Source organism: Pristiophorus japonicus, chromosome 14 (genome assembly GCF_044704955.1).
Source record: "Pristiophorus japonicus isolate sPriJap1 chromosome 14, sPriJap1.hap1, whole genome shotgun sequence".
NCBI classification, from domain to species: domain Eukaryota; kingdom Metazoa; phylum Chordata; class Chondrichthyes; family Pristiophoridae; genus Pristiophorus; species Pristiophorus japonicus.
Window position 1 is genome coordinate 13,072,227 of NC_091990.1, and position 23,251 is coordinate 13,095,477.

The window sequence follows — 23,251 nt, forward strand, 5'->3', positions numbered from 1 at the left end:
CCAACTCTGGATGATATGTAACTTGGAGGGGAACTTGCAAGTGATGGTGCTCCCATGTCCTTCTAGGTGGTAGAGGTCGCGGGTTTGGGAGGTACTGCCGAAGAAGCTGTGGCGAGTTGCTGCAGTGAATCTTATAGTTGGTACACATTGCAGTCATGGTGTGCTGCTGGTGAATGGAGTGAATGTTTAAGGTGCTGGATGGGATGCCAATCAAGCGGACTGCTATGTCCTGGATTGTGTCGAGCTTCTTGAGTGTTAGAGCTGCAGTCATCCAGGCAAGTGGAGAGTATTCCATCACACTCCTGATTTGTGCCTTGTAGATGGTGGAAAGGCTTTGGGGAGTCAGGAGATCAGACACTCGCCACAGAATACCCAGCCTATGACCTAGTATTTATATGGCTGGTCCAGTTAAGTTTCTGGTCACTGGTGACCTCCAGGATGTTGATGGAGAGGGATTTGGCAATGCTGTTGAATATCATGGGGAGGTGGTTAGATTCTCGCTTGTTGGGGATGATCATTGTCTGCCACTCGTATGGCGCGAATGTTACTTGCCACTTATCAGCCCAAGCCTGAATGTCATCCAGGTCTTGCTGGATGCGGGCATAGACTGCTTCATTTTCTGAGGGGTTGCGAATGGAACTGAGCACACAGCAATCATCAGCGAACATCCCCACATGACCTTATGATGGAGGGCAAGTCATTGATGAAGCAGCTGAGGACGCTTGGGCCTAGGACACAGCCCTGCGGAACTCCTGCAGTGATGTCCTGGGGCTGGGATGATTGACCTCCAACAACCACAACCATCTTCCTTTGTGCTAGGTATGACTCCAACCAGTGGAGAGTTTTCTGCCTGATTCCAATTGACTTCAATTTTACAAGGGTTCCTTGATGCCACACTCAGTCAAATGCTGCCTTGGCTCAAACATGGACAAAATACCTTAATTCCAGAGATGAGGTGAGAGTGACTTCCCTCAAGGTCAGTCACTCTCACCTCATCTCTGGAATTGAGCTCTTTTGTCCATGTTTGGGCCAAGGCTGTAATGAGGTCTGGAGCCAAGTGGTCCAGGCGGAACCCAAACAGCATTGGTACGCAGGTTATTGGTGAGTAAGTGCCGTTTGATAGCACTGTCGACGACACCTTCCATTACTTTACTGATGATTGAGAGTAGACTGATGGGGCAGTAATTGGCCGGATTGGATTTGTCCTGTTTTTTGTGGACAGGACATACCTGGGCAGTTTTCCACATTGTCGGGTAGATACTAGTGTTGTAACTGGAACAGCTTGGCGAGAGGCGCGGCTAATTCTGGAGCACAAGTCTTCAGCACGACAGCTGAGATGTTCTCGGAGCACACAGTTTTTGCTGTCTCCATTGCGCTCAGCCGCTTGTCAATATCATGTGAAGTGAATCGAATTGGCTTAAGACTGGCTTCTGTGATGGTGGGGACTTCAGAAGGAGGCCGATATGGATCATCCACTCAGCACTTCTGCTGAAGGTTTTAAACACTTCAGCGTTGACTTTTGCAATTGCGCGCTGGACTCCGCCATTATTGAGGATGGGGATATTCATGGAGCTTTCTCCTCCCGTTAGTTATTTAATTGTCTACCACCATTCGCAACTGGATGTGGTAGGCCAGCAGAACTTTGATCTGATCCGTTGATTGTGGGTTCGCTTAGTTGTGTTTATAGCATGCTGCTTCCGCTGCTTAGCATGCATGTAGTCCTGTGTTGTAGCGTCCCCAGGTTGGTACCTCATTTTTAGGTATGCCTGGTGCTGCTCCTGGCATGCTCTTCTGCACTCCTAATTGAACCATGGTTGGTCCCCTGGCTTGATGGTAATGAGGGATATACCGGGCCATGAGGTTGCAGATTGTGGTGGAATTATAATTCTGTTGCTGCTGATGGCCCACAGCGTCTCATGGATGCCCAGTTTTGAGCTGCTAGATCTGAACTGAATCTATTCCATTTAGCCCGATGGTAGTGCCACACAACACGATGGAGGGTGTCTTTAGTACGAAGAAGGGACTTTGTCTCCATAATGTGCAGTGATCACTGCTACCAATGCTGCCATGGACAGATGCATCTGCGACAGGTAGATTGATGAGGACGAGATCAAGTAGGTCTTTCCCTCGTGTTTTTTCTCGCACCACCTGCTGCAGGCCCAGTCTGGCAGCTATGTCTTTCAGGACTCGGAGAGTTCGGTCAGAAGTGGTGCTACTGAGCCACCCCACCGAGGGTACATTCTGTGCCCTTGTTACCCTCGTACTTCTTCCACGTGGTGTTCAACATGGAGGAGTACTGATTTATCAGCTGAGGGAGGGCGGTAATCGGTAGGGGATTTCCTTGCCCATGCTTGACCTGAAGCCATGAGACTTTATGGGGTCTGGAGTCAATGTTGAAGGCTCCCAGGGCCACTCCCTCCCGACTCTATAACCTGTGGCGCTACCTTGGATGAGTCTGTCCTGAGGGATTGTGATGGAGGAGTCTGGGACATTGGTTCAAAGCTATGATTCTGTGAGTATGAAGATGTCAGTCTGTTGCTTGGCTAGTCTGTAGGACAGCTCTCCCAATTTTGGCACAAGTCCCCAGATGTTAGTTTGCATGATCGACTGGGCTGGGTGTACATTTGTCATGTCTGAAGTTGGTGCTGAGGTTGATGCCGGGTGATCCGTCTGGTTTTATTCTTCTTTTTCTTTCTTGTAACGGTTTGTTACAACTGAGTGGCTTGCTCAGCCATTTCAGAGGGCAGTTAAGAGTGAATCACATTGCTGTGGGTTTGGAGTCACATATAGGACAGACCAGGTAAGGACAGCAGATTTATTTTCCTAAAGGATATTAGTGAACTAGATGGGTTTTTATGACAGTCCAGTAGTTTCATAGTCACCATTACTGACTTTATTCCAGATTTATTTAATTAACTGAATTTAAATTCCCCTGCTGTGCTGAACTCCTCTGCTATCTCCACCAGGCTCTTTTGGTGTCTTTGGGAGGTCTCTTGCGCCTATCTGCAGGGAACAGGACCTCCCTGTGTGCTCTCACTGCCTCCACCAGAGAATGGCCGACCCTTTATTCTGAGACTGTGGCCCTGTGTTCTAGATTCACCAGCCAGGGGAAACATTTGCTCAGCATTAACCCTGTCAATTAAGAATTTTATATGTTTCAGTTCGATCACACCTCATTTTTTGAAAATCTATGGAATATAGGCCTAGTCTACTCAATTTCCCCTCATAGGGCAATCCCGTCATCCCAGGAATCAATCTAGTGAACCTTCGTTGCACTCCCTGTCAAGCAAGTATGTCTTTCCTTAGGTAAGGAGATCGGAACTGTACACAGTACTGCAGGTGTGGCCTCACCAATGCCCTGTATAATTGTAGTAAGACTTCTTTACTCTTATACTCTAATCCCTTTGTAACAAAAGCTAACATACCATTTTCTTTCCTAATTGCTTGCTGTACCTGCATATTAACTTTCTGTGATTCATGTATGAGGACACCCGGTTCCCTCTGAATACAAACATTTCCCAGTTTCTCACCATTCAAAAATATTCTGGTTTTCTACCAAAGTAGATAATCTCACACTTCCCCACATTGTATTTCATTTGCCATGTTCTTGCCTACTCAGTCAACCTGTCTACATCTCTCTGCAGTCCTTCTCACAGCTTACTTTTCCACCTAACTTTGTCAGCAAACTTGGATATGTTACACTGTCCCTTCATCTAAGTTATTAATATAAATTGCAGATAGCTGAGGCACAAGCATTGATCCTTGCGGTACGCCGCTAGTTACAGCCTACCAACCTGCAAAAGTCCCACTTATTCCTCCTTTCTGTTTTCTATCCATTAACCAATCTTCAGTCATTGCTAATATATTACCCCCAATCCTATGAGTTCTAATTTTGTGTAGTAACCTCTTGTATGGCACCTTATCAAATGCTTTTTGAAAATCCAAATACACTACATCCATTGGTTCCCCCTTATCCATCCTACTAGTTACATCTTCAAAAAATGCAAACCGATTTGTCAAACGATTTCCATTTCAAAAAACCATGTTGACTCTGTCTAATCATATTATGATTTTCTCAGTGCCCTGTTGCCACGTCCCTAATAATCGATTCTAGCATTTTGCCCACTACTGATGTCAGGCTAACTGGCCTATAGTCCCCTGTTTTTTTCTCTTCCTCTTTTCTTTAATAGCAGGGTTATGTTTGCTACCTTCCAATCCTTGGGAACTGTTCTAGAATCTATACAATTCTGACAGATAAATATCAGTGCATCCACTATCTCTGCAACTACCTTTTTGAAAACTCCAGGATGCAGGTCGTCGGCTCCAGGGGATTTGTCGCCACTTAGTCCCATTAATTTACCCAGTACCTGTACTATGTCTTTACTTATACTGACTTCTTTAAGTTCCTTATTCTCTCTAGACCCTTGGTTCCTCATTAACCACTAAGAAAAATAAACTTTCTACCCATCCAATCGCTCTTCCCATGGTAGGTTTATAGTTCTTGCTGAGGTTGTTGATGTAGCACTGCACCCTGAAAGTTTTTCTCAGTGTCTCTTTGACCAGGAAGGTGATAATTCACCATGGTCTGGGTCCTGTTGATTGTAGCTGCAGTGTCAGAACTTAGCATCAACATTGACCCTCACTAATAGGGGAACAAACCTCATTCTACAGGATGGTTATTTAAAAAAAATGCTTCATGGAGGCATAATGCAACAGGTGTATGCAAGGTGCAAGATTTTTAATTGTATGCATCAGTTTTATAGACACGATAGAAGAAATGTTGGGAATTTTGAATTCTACGAAGGACGTGCAGTAGTCAGTCACACTATGTGGTAGCCAGAGGCTTAAAACTGCATAGTACTCAATGTTTGAAATACTACATAATGCTGTGAATACTCATCAAATTGCTTTGTAAATGAAGTGTTGTCTAGTAATAGTGGAAATTGATAACGTGGGATTTTGAAAAAAAAAATTCCTTCTACGAATGTTTTTTTAACATTCTAGAAAATGCAGATTCACTTTTTTTTAAAAAAGAGTTCACAACTCATGTATTCAGAAGACTAGTTTCCCGGTTGCTACATTTTATTTATTGGTTATCAGAATGCATATTGACTAGGTGAACATATCTCAAATCTGGGGGCAGAGAAGTTTATTCTGAGAAAAGCAGTTACACCTGGCTGTTGTCCTGGTTATTTCACATGGTATCCTTGTTTATGGAACATGTCATCCTTTGCGTCCGACTAATCCGGTAACCGTAATGCTGCACTCTCACTCGGTACAGTTAATGATGGGCTTTGCTGTAGATCAGAACTCGCATGTCACTAAGATTGAAATAATAAATTAGCAGCTTGGCAATATTTCATGTCCGGTAACCTTTTGTGAAAAGAATATATAAGGCTATGAAAACTTTTTGACAGACACAACTTTTGAAGACCAAGCATCTTTGTGCAAAGGGGTGAGAACCACAGATCCTCAACTTCATTGGAAGATTCACAGGAACGACCTGTAAGTGTCATGTGTTGCTTAATTCTGACTAAAGCCTTTATTTGACTGGATTTTTATTGTGTGTTTTGTTAAACTTAGGTTTGCAGTGAGACTATTTGTATTTTATTTAACCATGGTCCAATCTTGCATGCTAGTGTTGAGCAGGCAATTTCATGTAATTTTCTTTCTATTTCAGAAGTGAATTTGCTATATAAATGTTCTTTCCTTTCTCTCTTTCTTCTCTCATTGGGCCCAAATTTGGCCTTCTGTTTTTTTCGGCACACTCACTTGAGGTGCGCCAACTTCCTACGCTCAAAACGGTGCCGAAAAGATATCCCCCGTATTCTCCCCGCTCTGTCGACTGTCCTTGTGTTTGGCACGGTGTGGCAATTCCATTGGGGGGCGGAGCTAGGGCCGTGCAGCTGAAAGAATGCCAGCAGGGGGGCGGGGCTAGGGCCCAGCGCATGTAACAGTGCCGACAGCGTTGCGCATGCACATTGGAGTTTTCGCGCATGCGCAATAGGGAATAACATTGGCAATCAGCCATTTTTAAAGGGGAAGCCTTCTTATTGATTTTTGGTGCCTGAAGCAGTGCTGTGAGGAGTGCTGTGGAAGAAATCAATGAGTGCTCTGTTGCTGCTAAAGTTCCAGAAGTAGTGCTGCATAAGTGAAAATCATTGGTGCATGCAAAATAAGGACTGTGTTTTGAAAAATCACTGAGTGTCAATTTAATACAGCAATGCAACAACATGCACCAAGAACGAAGAATTTCTTGCATGACAAAATGGAGATACTAGTTAATGTCGGTGAGAACAGATGGCAGGAGCTGGATACAGAGGTCGCACAAAAGTGCCACCCAAAGAAATGAAGAAACGCTGGAACCAAGTTGCAGAAGATTACTGCGCAGTGGTGAATATCACGAGATCTGGAACCCAGTGTAAAAAAAAATGGCAGGACCTTGGTCAAGTAGTTTGTGTAAGTAATATTTTCATTTATTCAATGCAATTGCAATTATAACTGTGACCAGCTGTATATGTCCCACCCAGCAGAAAGACACCGTCTCTAAAAAGTTGCATTTTCATCTTTGCAGAAGAAATTGGCCCACAACAAAAGGGAAAGAACTCGAACAGGAGGAGGCCCGCCAAATCTGCACCAACTGACACCCTTGATGGGTCCTACCTGGAGAAAAACAATCAGTACTACACAATCTGGGCCCACATGCGAGGGAGAGGGCAAGTCCTGAAAATTCATCGTGGCCCTTCAAATCAACCTGCTGCCTGGCCTGCTACATGTGAGCCTACTCATGCCACTCATCCTTCCCCCTCCTGTGCTGCGAACAATTTTGACTGTTTTGTTATATTTTGCAGAACCTGGTGCCAATCCTGAAGATCCAGAAGAAGATTCAGACGCTTACGAGCCAGACCAACTTGGTGGGGGGGGGGGGCATGGGGATGTATGAAGGGGACAATGTTGAAACTAATATGGTTGAGGCCGCCACGGTACAGAACTTTGCATTGCCAAACACTTCCATGAGTTCTGGTGTGACATTCGGTTCCATGGTTTCCCAAGTTCCGTGGTTGCGGGTCCCAGTGGTGGTGGAATGCAGCATGGAGCACCCAGTGCCCCATGGTCCCAGCTTGCGGGTCCCCGTGCTGGTGGAATGCAGCATGGAACACCCAGGGCCCCACCGTCCGAGGTTGCGGGTCCCAGTGCTGGTGGAATGCAGCATGGAACACTCAGTGCCCCATGGTCCCAGCTTGCGGGTCCCAGTGCTGGTGGAATGCAGCATGGAACACCCAGGGCCCCACCGTCCAAGGTTGCGGGTCCCCGTGCTGGTGGAATGCAGCATGGAACACCCAGGGCCCCACCGTCCGAGGTTGCGGGTCCCAGTGCTGGTGGAATGCAGCATGGAACACCCAGGGCCCCACCGTCCGAGGTTGCGGGTCCCAGTGCTGGTGGAATGCAGCATGGAACACCCAGGGCCCCACCGTCCGAGGTTGCGGGTCCCAGTGCTGGTGGAATGCAGCATGGAACACCCGGGGCCCCACCGTCCGAGGTTGCGGGTCCCAGTGCTGGTGGAATGCAGCATGGAACACTCAGTGCCCCATTGTCCCAGCTTGCCGGTCCCAGTGCTGGTGGAATGCAGCATGGAACACCCAGGGCCCCACCGTCCAAGGTTGCGGGTCCCAGTGCTGGTGGAATGCAGCATGGAACACCCAGGGCCCCACCGTCCGAGGTTGCGGGTCCCAGTGCTGGTGGAATGCAGCATGGAACACCCAGGGCCCCACCGTCCGAGGTTGCGCCTCCCAGTGCTGGTGGAATGCAGCATGGAACACCCAGGGCCCCACCGTCCGAGGTTGCGTGTCCCAGTGCTGGTGGAATGCAGCATGGAACACCCACGGCCCCCATCGTCCCAGCCTGCGCCTCCCACTGGAGGGGTGCAGTGAGGCAGACCCAGGGTGAGGGGGAGGAGAAATCGACCACACTCCTGAGATGCAGGATGCAACAAATGTGGTTCAGATGATGGCATTGGGTGTGGAGAGCAATGACCTTACCCGATTACTCGTGCCCATCATCAGTGAGGTGGGTGATGAGGTAACGGGACTGTCGGGAGAAATAGCAGTAATGGCACGGGAAATGAAGGAGGGAATGTCAGAGGCAGCGGAAACGAAGGCACAGGCCATCAGGGAGGGCATGTGTAAGGTAGCTGCTGCAATAAGGGAACACAGCCAGGCCAATCAACTGCCAATCCACTGCAATCCCCATACCAGCCTCTGTAGAGACCCAAGCCGGGCCCTCCACATTAACACCTGCCCCCACCCTCCCGCGCCACTCCATGAAGAAACGCACATTCACCGAGATGTGGATGAGAGATGGGTGTAGCCTTTCTTTGCTGCTGTTGTTATTGTTGTTGTTGATACTGTTGTAACTGTTTTCAAATTGAAAATTTTTTGTAAGTTATGTAAATTTACAACTTTGTAAGTGATCTTAAAGCTTTTAAGTGATCTTAAAGAGTCATATTAAAGTAAAGTTTGATACAAGAATTATTTTATTACACTAAAGTGAAGTACATTGTAAACTTTTCAATAAAATATATTTTACATTAAAACTGAATCATGTTTCATTAACATAACACAACATTTAGGAACAACTGCAAAAAATAAACATGTCCATGCGGAACAGTTGTCACTGAGCCCTCCGGCATCAGTAAAGCGTTCACAGATAAGCTGCTGGCACAAGGCTCAAGCTATCATGTATGTAACCTTCATGTAACTAACCTTCATGTAACAACACTGCATACTGTATACACCTAAGAAATGCACACCTTGACCACAGGGAGTGAACTTGTGGGAGACACTCCTCACCTGGTCATCCAGGTATATAAAGGGAGGTCCCACGCAGGGTCATCACTTCTTGGTCCTGTGAATAAAGGTTCAGGTCACAGAGTGACCTTGTCTGCAGAATGTGCCTTGTGTGAATTTATAGTAGTGTGTAAGGACACTACATTTGGCGACGAGAAACGGGAATCAACACTCACGAGAATGGCCACCGGTAGTACAGAGGAACGGTACTGTGTTGGTGAGGACTGGGACGATTTCATTGAGAGGCTCCAGCAGAGCTTTGTCACGAAGGACTGGCTGGGAGATGCAGCGGCCGACAAGCGAAGGGCGCATCTACTGACCAGCTATGGACCTAAGACGTACGCGCTGATGAAAGACCTGCTCGCACCCGAGAAGCCGGCGGACAAAATCTTTGAAGAGCTCAGTAAACTGATCGGTGAGCACCTCAAACCGGCGAGCAGTATACACATGGCCTGACACCGATTCTATACACACCGACGCCGGGAAGGACAGAGCATACCAGACTTCGTTGCGGACCTTCGGTGCTTGGCCAGCCTCAAAGTTCACTGACGCCTGCAGGTTGGAGATGTTAAGGGATTTCTTTATTGAGGGCATTGGTCATGCCGGGATTTTCAGAAAGCTAATTGAGACCAAGGACTTGACCTTGGAAGCGGCGGGGTTGATGGCTCAGACCTTCATGGCGGGGGAGGAGGAAACCAAGATAATATACGCGCGTAACTCTGCTTCCAACGTGGCGATGGATAAGGGAGTTAACATTGTAAATGCGACTCAGAACCCCGCAGGCAGGCAAGGGCAATTTGACACCACCCAGGCAGCAACAGACTCTAGAGTGGGTCCTCAACAGAGACAATGGCAGGTTGAACGGATATTTACGCCATCACAGTGGACAATGCGTCCCGGGATGGGACCATTGACACCCACTAACCGAGTGCTCAAGAGTAATCAAAGAGATAATCAGAGAGGAATGCCTGATAACAGCTCTTTTGTTCACAACAATCTTAGCTCATGCTGGAGGTGCGGGGGCAGACATGCTGCAAAAACCTGTAGGTTTCAACAATTCATCTGTAGATATTGTAACTTCAGTGGACATTTAGCCAAAATGTGCAGGAAGCCCGCAACGAGGCTAATTTACGAGGCAGATGAACCAGAAGAGGGGTCTGCAAGGCAGGTTGATGCTTGGGACAAAGCAATGGATGCTGAAGTTCAGCGGGTTCTTGTGGCAAACGTCCACAGCTCATATACCAAAACGCCATCTATGATGATGAAAGTCCTATTAAACGGCATCCAGGTACGCATGGAGCTGGACACAGGGGCCAGCCAGTCACTTATGACTGTCGAACAATTCGAGAAACTATGGCCACTCAGAGCTAGCAGACCCAAACTAGAACGCATTAACACGCAATTATGGACGTACACCAAAGAGATCATCCCAGTGCTAGGCAATGCAATGTTGGTGGTCACACATAATGGATCAGAGAACCGGCTGCCACTCTGGATTGTCCTGGAAAATGGTCCCGCGCTTTTGGAGAGGAGCTGGCTAGCCGAGATGAACTGGAAATGGGGGGATGTGCACGCCATTTCATCTGTGGAGCGAAGTTCATGCTCACAGGTCCTACAGAAATTTGAGTCACTATTTCAACCCGGTGTCGGGACTTTCAAAGGTACCAAAGTAGTGATACGCATCACCCCGGACGCCAGACCAGTGCACCACAAAGCCAGAGCTGTGCCGTATGTGATGCGGGAGAAAATTGAGAGTGAGTTGGACAGGTTGCTAAGAGAGGGCATAATTTTGCCCGTTGAATTCAGCGACTGGGCAAGTCCCATCGTCCCTGTCCTAAAAATGGATGGCTCGGTCAGGATCTGTGGCGACTACAAGGCCACCATCAATCGAGTGTCACTACAAGACCAATACCCGCTTCCGAGAGCGGAGGATCTTTTTGCCACGCTGGCAGGCGGCAAGCTGTTCACCAAGTTGGACCTCACTTCAGCCTACATGACCCAGGAACTGGCCGAAGAATCCAAGCTACTGACCACCATCACCACGCACAAGGGGCTGTTTGTCTACAACAGGTGCCCGTTTGGCATTCGATCAGCGGCCGCTATCTTTCAAAGGAACATGGAAAGCCTGCTCAAATCCATCCCTGGAACAATCGTATTTCAGGACGACATCCTTATCACGGGTTGAGACACCGAGGAACACCTCCACAACCTGGAGGAGGTGCTACGCCAACTGGACCAGGTAGGCCTGCGACTAAAGAAGTCCAAGTGTGTGTTTTTGGCCCCAGAGGTCGAGTTTTTGGGCAGGAGGATTGCCGCAGACGGGATCTGGCCTACCGAATCCAAAACTGAGGCGATTCGTCGTGCGCCCAGGCCCGGCAACACATCGGAGTTGCGTTCATTTCTGGGACTCTTGAACTATTTCGGGAACTTTCTGCCGGACTTAAACACATTGTTGGAGCCGCTACACGTGCTCCTGCGTAAGGGTTGCGATTGGTTTTGGGGGGACTGTCAGGAACGGGCTTTCAATCGGGCGCGGAACCTGCTTTGTTCTATTAAGCTGTTGACCCTGTACAACCCCTGTAAGAAATTGGTTTTGACATGTGATGCATCATCCTATGGGGTTTGGTGCGTGTTGCAGCAGAGTAATGATGAGGGCCAACTCCAACCTGTGGCTTATGCCTCCAGGTCGCTCTCCCAAGCAGAACGGGGATATGGGATGGTTGAAAAGGAAGCACTCGCATGTGTCTACGGGATGAAAAAGATGCACCAGTACCTTTTTGGCAGAAGGTTCGAGTTGGAAACGGACCACAAGCTGTTAACATCCCTGTTGTCAGACAGCAAAGCTGTCAATGCCAATGCGTCAGCTCGTATACAGCGATCGGCTCTCACGCTGGCTGCGTATGACTACACCATACGGCACCAGCCAGGCACCGAAAATTGCGCTAACGCGCTCAGCAGGCTTTCTCTGGCCACCACTGAGGGGGCAGCGGAGCAAAGCGCTGAGATGGTCATGGCTGTTGATGCCTTTGACAGCACGGGCACCCCATCACAGCCCGCCAGATCAAAATCTGGACCAACAGAGATCCCCTCCTATCCTTGATTAAGAAGTATGTCCTGACTGGGGATTGGGCGCCCGCACTCGGAGCATGCCCCGAGGAGGTCAGATCGTTTCACAGATGGATGGATGAGCTCTCCATCTAAGCCAACTGCCTACTATGGGGCAGCCGGGTAGTCATGCCCCAGAAGGGAAGGGAAGCATTCATCAGGGAACTCCACAGCGAGCACCCAGGCATCGTGCTAATGAAGGCCATTGTCCGGTCACATGTATGGTGGCCGGGAATTGACTCAGACCTGAAACACTTTGTTCGCAGGTGCACGACGTGTGCCCAGCTGGGTAATGCCCCCAGGGATGCCCCACCCAGCCCGTGGCCCTGGCCCACCAGGACATGGTCACGTATTCACGTACACTACTCGGGCCCATTCATGGGAAAAATGTTCCTCATTGTCGTTGATGCGTACTCGAAATGGATCGAGTGCATCATATTGAATTTGTGCACGGCATCCACCACTGTGGAGAGTCTGCGTGCGGTCTTTGCGACCCACGGCCTGCCGGACATCCTGGTTAGCGACAACGGCCTGTGTTTCCCTAGCTATGAATTCCGGGAGTTCATGTCGGGTAATGGCATCAAACATGTCAGGACAGCACCGTTCAAGCCGGCTTCCAATGGCCAGGCGGAATGTGCGGTCCAAATCATAAAACAGGGCATGCTCCGGATTCAAGGACCCTCCCTTCAATGCCGCCTATCGCACCTCCTGCTGGCCTATAGGTTCCGACCGCATTCACTCACGGGAGTCCCGCCCGCGGAACTACTCATGAAACGTACACTTAAAACTCGGCTGTCCCTCATTCATCCAGTCCTGTCAGACAGTGTTGAGGGCAAGCGCCAGTCCCAAAATGAGTGCCATGACCGTAACTCAAAGGGGAGATGTGTAGAAATCGATGACCCTGTATTTGTTTTTAATCACGCTTTGGGGCCCAAATGGCTTGAGGGTACTGTAATTGGCAAAGAGGGGAATAGGGTCATAGTGGTCAGACTTAACAATGGACAGATATGCCGCAAGCATCTGGACCAAGTGGAAAAAAAAGGTTCAGCATGGACACTGAGGAACCCGAGGAAGATCATGAGATGTTGCTCACACCACCGCCAGTGAACGAGCAACAAGAACTGTCAGCAGCATGCACAGTCCCTGTGGCCTGCCCGGACAAGCCAGAATCACCACGTGACAGAGACGCATGCCAAGGCTCAACAACCAGAGACCCAACTGCGGCACTCCACGAGAGCGTCGACCGCCTGAAAGACTTCATCTTTGACCCCATAAGACGTTGGGGGGGGGGGGGGGGGGAAGGTGATGTCATGTATGTAACCTTCATGTAACTGTAACCTTCATGTAACAACACTGCATACTGTATACACATAAGAAATGCACACCTTGACCACAGGGGGTGAACTTGTGGGAGACACTCCTCACCTGGTCATCCAGGTACATAAAGGGAGGTCCCACGCAGGGTCATCACTTCTTGGTCCTGTGAATAAAGGTTCGGGTCACAGAGTGACCTTGTCTGCAGAATGTGCCTCGTGTGAATTTATAGTAGTGTGCAAGGACACTACACGAGCAATCGTTAAAGGAGCGCGATGGCCTGTCCTCCGACGTCGTGCTCCGGCCTCAGGCACTTGCGTGGTTTCCTGATCTTCCTCATCACCACCTCCACCACCTCTTCCTGCTCGTCACCTGCATCTTCCAAATCATTATCATCAGCCACTCTCACCGCAGGTGGGTTGTCTTCTTCCATTAGCAGCTGCTGCTGCCTCATGATGGCTAAGTTATGCAGCATGCAGCACATAACAGTGAACTGACTGACAATCTCAGGGGAATATTGCAAGTAGCCTCCAGAATGGTCCAGGCATCGGAAACGCTGTTTCAAGATGCCAATGGTCCTCTCTATGATGCTGCGTGTTGTAATGTGCGACATGTTGTATTGATGGTCAGCTTCCGTCCGGGTCATGAAGCGTAGGGGCGTCATGAGCCAGGTGGCCAGGCCGTACCCTTTGTCTCCCAGTAGCCAGCTCTGCCCTTCTGGCTGCTGCTCAAACATGTCAGATATAACGCTGTCGCGTAGGATGAACACATCATGGATGCTGCCAGGGTATCTTGCATCGACTGACATGATGCGCTGCATGTCGTCACACACGAGCTGCACATTAATGGAGTGGAAGCCTTTTCTATTCCTGAACTGCTCGGCATCCTCCACAGGTGCTCGTAAGGCGATGTGGGTACAATCAATGCAGCCCTGTACCTTTGGGAAGCCAGCAATCCTTGAGAACCCCACAGCCCTGTCATAGATTGCTTGGGTGGTCATTGGGAACTTGATGAAGTCATTCCTCCATGCATACAGTGCAGCCGTGACCTGGTGAATGGAGACACGTATTCCACGTTGAGAGATGGCACACATATCTCCAGTTGTAGCTTGATAAGATCCCGAGGCATAGAAGGAAAGTGCAGCTGTAACCTTCACTTCAACAGACAAAGCAGTCCACCTGCCGCTTCTCGGATGCAAATGTGGTCTCAGCAACTCACAGATCTCACGGACAACTTCTCTGCGGAAATGCAGCCTTCTGACACAATCTGCCTCACTCAGGTCCAGGTATGAACGCCTGACTCGAAATTGCCGAGGTGGGCAAGGCTTCCTGCCCATCAGCCTACGTACCTGATGTTCCTGATGTGATGAGCTCTAATCAATTCTCTCCTACGTAGCACAATGATGCCGAACCATTGCAAAATTCATGGCATTGATATTGCCCCACCTATACTTAAAGTAAAAGTTAAACTTTCAAAGGTCAAAGAAGGTGAAAAATGGCAGCACAGCAGAGTTTTGCACTTCTCCCTATCCCCCAAGGTGTGTATATGGACCACACCCAAAGGTCTTTTGTTCTCCCCCTTCAGTCATGTGACTTCTCTCTCCCTCCTCATCCACCACCCCACACCGCCCCCCACCCCCCAGTCTGGTTTCCTCCTGCAGCCTCCGTGTTCTGCGAGCCCAGCCTGCTGTGTGTTGTGTGTGACCAGTTCCCTGCACTCTCTCTCCCACTTGGGTGTCCCACCCACCTGCACCTATCCCCAACAGAGTTGCCTCTCGCACCAGCTGGCGGGCTCCTGCAGCCTCCGTGTTCTGCCGAGCCCAGCCCCTCTTTTTAAGTTCCCTCCTGCAGCCTCCGTGTTCTGCGAGCCCAGCCTGCTGTGTGCTGTTTGTGACCAGTTCCCTGCCCTCTCTCTCCCACCCGTGCATCCCACCCACCCGCACCTATCCCCGCTGAGTGGCCTCTCGCACTAGCAGGCCTGCTGTCTTCCCGGGCCGAGTTATGAAGGTAGGACTTAAGTTTTATTTTTTATTTATTTATTTTTTATTTATTATTGATGGTTTTTATGCTTCTTGAATGTTGTTGTGAAGGTGTTTAGTGTTTTGCAAGGTCCTCTCCGCTTCCCTTACCACCCCCCCAATCTCTGGCTACCTGCGCTGATTTCTTAACTTTCCACAAGGGTTTTCTGTGGCCATATACGCTGGCCTAAGTTAGTTTGGAGCAACTATTAGCTGTCCAAACTGGCTTAAATGGCCAAAACAGGCCCCCTTTTGAAAAAAAAACGAAACTAACAAAAATCCTAACTAACTCACTTACACTGGCGCAAATTAAATGTGCAGAATGGGGATTTTTAAGATACTCCAGAAAAATGAAGTTGCTCCAAAAAAACGGAGCAACTCCTGGGCAAATTTGGGACCACTCTCTTCTCTAACTCTCTCTTTTTCATCCCTCTCTTTCATCCCCCTCTTTCATCCATATCTCTCTCTTTCATCCTTCTCTTTCTCTCTGCCCCCCCTCTCTTGCTCTTGCTCTCCTCTCTCTCTTGCTCTTGCTCTCATCTCTCTCTTGCTCTTGCTCTCCTCTCTCTCTTTCCCTTCTTTGCTGCTTTGTAATAATGATTGGACATGTTAAGCGCTGAGCCCAATAATAACCCAAGCTGTGTTGGAAAACTTCACCTGTTGCTATTTCAACATGGCATATTTATGCCGTTAATTTTCTCTTCCTCGGCAACTGTCTGTATTAAATTTCAGCAGTCACTGTTTTATCCACTTGTTTATTTATCTAACTCATTTTACAGATTCCTGACTGCCTCCACTGATTTCATTTGTCCCCTCTTAGTTCAGTAATATCAGTAACTGTGACCAATGTTAAGTTTCTGAATAGAAATCATCAAAAGAAATAATGGCCCTGACATCAGTTGCTGGAATTTTGCACTCTGCGTTTGCCCTCACTCTGCTATTGCTTCCCTAACAAGTTGCCTCTGCTTCCTATCTTGTTTCTGAGCTAATGGGACCTTCCTTGTTTTCAACTCATTTCTAATGACCTCCATCTCACAAATCTTATTCATTTTCTCTTCGTATCATCCATCTGTGGGGATTTTTGTTTTTGAGCTTGTTTGTCAAAGTTGTTAATATTACTTTGAATTATTGCAATTTGGGAGGGGGTATATCCCTGGTGAATAGTTAATGAAGTTATTATTTAGTTTACTAACTGTTCATCTTCCATTTCAACCGAATGATCCCTTTTAGCCAATTGGTCAGAAAAAGCAACAAACCTGAGGACTGGGAGAAATTTAGAATTCAGCAGAGGAGGACAAAGAGATTAATTAGGAGGAAGAAAATAGAGTACGAGAGTAAGCTTGCAGGGAACATAAAAACTGACTGCAAAAGCTTCTATAGGTATGTGAAGAGAAAACGATTAGTGACGATAAATGTAGGCACCTTGCAGTCAGAATCAGGTGAATTTATAATGAGGAACAAAGAAACGGCAGACCAATCGAACAGATACTTTGGTTCTGTCTTCACTGAGGAAGACACAGATAACCTTCCAGAAATACTAGAGGACCGAGGATCTAGCGAGAACTGAAAGAAATCCTTATTAGTCAGGAAATTGTGTTAGGGAAATTGATGGGATTGAAGGCCGATTAAATCCCCAGGGCCTGATAGTCTGCATCCCAGAGCATTTAAGGAAGTGGCCTAGAAATAGTGGATGCATTGGTGGTCATTTTCCAGCATTCTATAGACTCTAGATCAGTTTCTGTGGATTGGAGAGTAGTTAATTTTTTACCCCACTTTTTAAAAAAGGAAGGAGAGAGAAAACAGGGAATTATAGACTGGTTAGCCTGACATCAGTAGTGGGGAAAATGTTGGAATCAATTATTAAAGACATAATAGCAGCGCATTTGGAAAGCAGTGACAGAATCGGTCCAAGTCACCATGGATTTATGAAAGGGAAATCATGCTTGACAAATCTTCTGGAATTTTGAGGATGTAACGAGTAGAGTGGACAAAGGAGAACCAGTGGATGTGGTGCATTTGGACTTTCAAAAGGCTTTTGACAAGGTCCCACACAAGAGATTAGTGTGCAAAATTAAAACACATGGTATTGGGGGTAATGTATTAACGTGGATAGAGAACTGGTTGACAGACAGGAAGCAAAGAGTAGGAATAAACGGGTCCTTTTCCGAATGGCAGGCAGTGACTACTGGGGTACCGCAAGGTTCAGTGCTGGGACCCCAGCTATTTACAATATACATTAATGATTTGGACGAAGGAATTGAACGTAATATCTCCAAGTTTGCAGATGACACTAAGCTGGATGGCATTGTGACCTGTGAGGAGGATGCTAAGAGGCTACAGGGTGACTTGGACAGGTTAGATGAGTGGTCAAATGCATGGCAGCTGCAGTATAATGTAGAAAAAATGTGAGGTTATCCACTTTGGTGGCAAAAACAAGGAGGCAGAATATTATCTGAATGGTGATAGATTAGGAAAAGGGGAGGTCCAACGAGACCTGGGTGTCATGGTACATCAGTCATTGAAAGTTGTCATGCAGGTACAGCAGGCGGTAAAGAAGGCAAATGGCATGTTGGCTTTCATAGTGAGAGGGATTGCGTATAGGAGCAGGGAGGTCTTACTACAGTTGTACAGATGGTGAGACCACATCTTGAATATTGTGTACAGTTTTGGTCCCCTAATCAGAGGAAGGACATTGTTGCTATTGAGGGAGTGCAGCGAAGGTTCACCATATTGATTCCCGGGATGGCAGGACTGACATATGAAGAAAGACTGGATCGACTAGGCTTATATTCACTGGAATTTAGAAAAATGGGAGGGGATCTCATAGAAACATATAAAATTCTGATGGGATTGGACAGGTTAGATGCAGGAAGAATGTTCCCGTTGTTGGGGAAGTCCAGAACCAAGGGTCACAAGGATAAAGGGTAAGCCATTTAGGACCGAGATGTGGAGAAACTTCTTCACTCAAAGAATTGTGAACCTGTGGAATTCTCTACACAGAAAGTTGTTGAGGCCAGTTCGTTAGATATATTCAAAAGGGAGTTAGATGTGGCCCTTACGGCTAAAGGGATCAAGGGGTATGGAGAGAAAGCAGGAATGGGGTACTGAAGTTGCATGATCAGCCATGATCATATTGAGTGGTGGTGCAGGCTCGAAGGGCCAAATGACCTATTCCTGCACCTATTTTCTATGTTTCTATGTTTAAGGTTCTTATAAATTCTGTGACTGCCCTCCTACTGTTCCAGTACTGGGGGAATTTTGTATAGGTGTGCTTTATCTGCAGTTATGCTCGTTACTCTTTGCTCCTCTGACCATCTTTTTAACATGTTACATAGAAATTTACAGCGCAGAAGGAGGCCATTTCGGCCCATCGTGTCTGCGCCGGCCGACAAAGAGCCGCACGGTCCTTCGTCAGCAGGCCTAAAGGTTACATATAAACCTATGAACAATGATGGAAAGGCAAAGAGCACCCAGCCCAACCAGTCCGCCTCACACAACTGCGACACCCCTTATACTGAAACATTCTACACTCCACCCCAAAATGGAGCCATGTGATCTCCTGGGAGAGGCAAAAACCAGATAAAACCCCCAGGCCAGTTTAGGGAGACAAAATCTGGAAAAATTCCTCTCCGACCCATCCAGGCGATCAAAACTAGTCCACCCTGGCCGTATTTTATTCCCTGCAGTACTTACCATTATATCTGCGCCACTTAACAAAAGGTCATCCAGTCTAATCCCAATTACCAGCTCCAGGTCTGTAATCCTGCAGGTTACTGCACTTTAAGTGCCCATCCAACCGTCTCTTAAAAGTGGTGAGCGTTTCTGCAGCCACCACTCTTCCAGGCAGCGAGTTCCACATCCCCACAACCCTCTGCGTAAAGAAGCCTCCCCTCAAATCCCATCTAAAACTTCCACCAACCACCTTAAAACTATGCCCCTTTGTAATAGACCCCTCTGTCGTGTATGCAATAACTGTTAGACTGAGTACTGTTTAACTCCAAGAGGTATGACCTTGGCTCTGCTTTATTAAGGCCCAAAGTGACTTAATATACAAAATGGCTGGCCTTTTATACTTGGGCTGCACACACATGCGTGCAGCCCAGTGACCTCCAACAGTGATGCCATCTAGTGGCTAGTGATCCCCAAAGTACATACATGACACCCTCCACCAATGGAAATAGACCCTTACTATCCACTATGTCCAGAACCCTCAATATTTTGTACACCTCAATGAGGTCTCCTCTCAACCTCCTTTGTTCCAATGAGAACAAACCCAGCCTAGCCAATCTGTCCTCATAACTAAGATTCTCCATTCCAGGCAGCATCCTAGTAAATCTCCTCTGCACCCTCTCTAGTGTAATCACATCCTTCCTATAATACGGCGACCAGAACTGCATGCAATACTCCTGCTGTGGCCTAACCAAAGTATTATACAATTTAAGCATAACCTCCCTGCTCTTAGAATTTATGCCTCGGCCAATAAAGGCAAACATTCCGTATGCCTTCTTAACCACCTTATCCACCTGGCCTGCTACTTTCAGGGATTTGTGGACAAGCACAAAATTAGAAATGTTTAAAATAGTAAAACATTGTGCCATTTTAAAACTGAGCTAACATATTTTAAAATGGAACCCACAGACTGTGGGAAACATTCCACAGCAAACAAAACTTTCTAGTTCGAAGACCAAAGATCTTGGGAGGCAAGAGGACAGAGAGATAACATAGAAACTGAACTGAATAACAAGATAAGGGTAGAATAGAATGGATGACAGTAATCGTATCCGGAATTACCATTTAAGGCATGTAGAAGCCAGATTGGAGGAAGCGCCGTACTTATCAATCATGTATTAATCAATCATCATGTATTAATTGTAACTTGTGTAATTACGTAATTATGTATCCTGAAATTGTATAAAGGAAACTGTCTCCAAGTCCTCTTTGAGCGTTCCTTATGGAATAGCTCCCCTGCTAGCTTGTATTAATTAATAAAACTGCATTTACTTTGAAGGCTAACGGACTCCGAGTGGTGGTTTGAAGTTAACCGTTACAACTTGGCGCTGCGAGCATGGTGTGTTAGACAGGCAAATTTGACTCAAAAGCCGAACCAACCTAAAACCGAGTGAGTAGAGAATTACCATGACAAATTCTCCTCCCAAGAGGCCTGGCCAGAGATCCAACGAATCTGAAGCGGAGTCCGTGCAGCCGGTAAATCCAATCGAGTGGCGCATCAGGGCACTGTAAGTAAATACGCGTGTCGGGAGAATAAGTACTTATACGAGATACTGGGGAATCCCTGGTGAGGGCGGACTAGCTATCCAACCAGAAACGAGGTTCCGCATAATTAAAGGCGGAAAAACGGGAACTGGGGAAAATTCCCCGGTGTAAGAAATGGCAAAGGAAACTGCCAAGGCCCTTGGAGAGGTGAGGTACAAACTACCAGAAGAGTTTCGGAGAGATAAATATGAAAAAGTTAAGAGGAAGATGGTTAAGGAAGGATATGATGAAGGAAAAAATTTATCCTGGAAACTCAACTGGTGGTTACAAAGGGAAGGAGGCAGTTGTAGTGTGTATAGAGATTTCACAACTGCAAGGAGAAAAGAAGTGGAAGGACAGATGTAGAGAGGAACAGAGCAACATTAAGCAACAAGCCGAGGATTTGGTAGAATGTCAGGGAAAATGCAGGAGCTGGAAGATAAAGTTAGCCAGCTCACTAAGGTAAGCGAGGACAGGAAAAAGATCATTTTAGCTGATGAATAGAAAGATACCCGAAGGTGAGACGGACAGAGAAAGTGACGAAAGGCAAGAGGATGTAAGTATAAAAATAGATATAGATGACAAAAGAGAATGGACAGAGGAATTTGGCCCAAATTTGTATCCCCCACTAACAGGGTTAGGATTAGGACCCGAGGAAGCTAAAGAATTGATGAGACTCGCCCAATCACTGTCTGTGGGACAAAAATTCCTGCCACATACCAGGTTGCAGAAAGGATGAAAGTAACAGAGGTTCACAAGCCTTTCACTCCCGGCGTAAAACATATGATACTGGCAGATTTGCCCATGCTAAAACCATCGCATGGCAACCCCGAGTTCTGGACTAAACTAGTGGGAATGATTGGGCTCCACCAAATGCATGAGAAAGATGTGTACGCATTGGTTAAGGCTAAGTGCCCGCAGAATAAGTGGGAAAGTATGAGCCCCGATATTCAGAGTGGAGCATGGGGCGATGGGGTAGCGGCACGAGATGTGAAGATCCAGAACTTCTGTACAGCAGTAAAAGCTGCCCTGGGACAAGGGCACAGCAACTGGGGAAGTATTATGGGGGCAATCCAGGGCAAGGATGAGGTAGTGACAGATTATGCAGAACGAAAGTTTAAAGCTTATGAGGAATATTCGGGTGTAGCACGGCCCGGGAGGGATGATGAGGTCTTTCTAAAAATGCTTAAAGAAGGGCTAAGCTCCCAGCATCAGGGTGTGTCGGACCTTGGACCCCACGTAGGAATTAACTACGGAGAAATATTAGCCTGGGCATGTGAAATAGACCGACGACGGCTCCGGGACCGGGAGACTGAGGGGAAGGTGAAGGCAGCGGCCCTGGAAGCTATCGTAGCCGCAGCCAGGACCCAAAAAGCAGGAGAAGGAAAGGGCTGGGCATGTTATGGGTGTGGTTCCGACAATCACCAAATATGCAATTGCCCCGAATAACAGATGGGGGCTAGGAATAAGACGACAAAAGGGGAAGGAACGTGCAACAATTGCGGGAAGATGGGGCAAACGAAAGCGCAATGCTATGGAAAAGGAGGGGGACAGGAGGGAAAGCTCCATGGCAGCAGAAGGGAAAAGCAGGGGGAGACAGTCGGGGGAGGTAAACAGGGCGGGGGACTGACCGAAGAGCAGGAGGACAAGGTGGCCTCGACCCCCCGGGCTGATACCGAGGACCCGCGAACGTATCTTAACAGGACTGTTAGCGGGTCGGCAGTACCAAATGTTAATTGATACAGGGGCTTCGGTCTCGATAACCAACTACAAACAAGCAAATTAGAATAAGCGGAGTGGGAGGAGGCACTATGACGGTGAACCCCAACTAGTGGAAATAATGGGCCGATTAATACCAGTAAGTTTCTGGGTATGCCCCAACCCAGAGGGCACAATTTTAGGAATAGATTTATTAAGGGAATTGAACCTACTAATACAACCCCGAGAAGGGGCGATCCGTTGGGCAGACAGTAAGGGAGAACCACGATTAGGCATGAGAGAAATGGTCAAGGTGGCCAGTGCCGCAGCAATAAAACACGATTGGGACCAGGAGAAGGCAGTCCCGAGGTATGGGCCACCCATAAACAGAATTGGTGATTAGTAAATATGGAGCCTTTGGTAATCCCGTGAGAAAGCCACAAAGCTCACCGACAGTACCCCATAAAGAAGGAGGCCCAGCAGGCGGTAAAGGGGATAGTTAGAAGCCTCCAGAATAATCAGGGAAACCACGTCCACTACCAACAGCCCGGTGGTAAAACCAGACGGCTCATATCGATTAACAATTGACTACACAGCCCTCAATAGGTGCACGCCTCGGCAGCAACCGATTGTGGCCAGTCCATCCACAATTCTCTATGGCTTGGACCCAAGGTATTGTATATTTACCGTCTTGGATATAGCTAACGGGTTTTGGAGTCTCCTTTTGGCCCGGGAGTCGCAGGACAACTTTGCATTTACTGTTGAAAATCAGCAATACACTTGGACACGCCTCCCCCAGGGGTTCCATAATAGCCCGACCATATTTCACCAGGCGATGGCCCGGGCTATCGAGAAGATAGATGCAGAGGCAAAAAGAAGCACAGTGTTACAATATGTTGACGGTCTTTTGATCGCCTCAAATACAATGTCAGGGCAATTGAGGGCCTTAGTTAAGGTATTGGGAGCCCTGAAGTGGGCAGGGTTTAAGGCATCACCCACAAAGGCCCAGGTGGCCCAG

General features: G+C 47.7%; 1 long non-coding RNA gene across 2 annotated transcripts in view; it reads left to right on the forward strand.

Annotated features, from left to right (window-relative positions):
- LOC139279732 (uncharacterized) overlaps positions 1-23,251 on the forward strand; it is an 87,451-nt gene that overhangs the window by 61,034 nt on the left and 3,166 nt on the right. For both annotated transcript variants that reach the window (XR_011596517.1, XR_011596516.1), the window contains 3 exons: positions 5,418-5,505; positions 16,513-16,662; positions 20,291-20,519. This is a non-coding gene — a long non-coding RNA (uncharacterized lncRNA). The remainder of the gene's footprint in view (positions 1-5,417; positions 5,506-16,512; positions 16,663-20,290; positions 20,520-23,251) is intronic.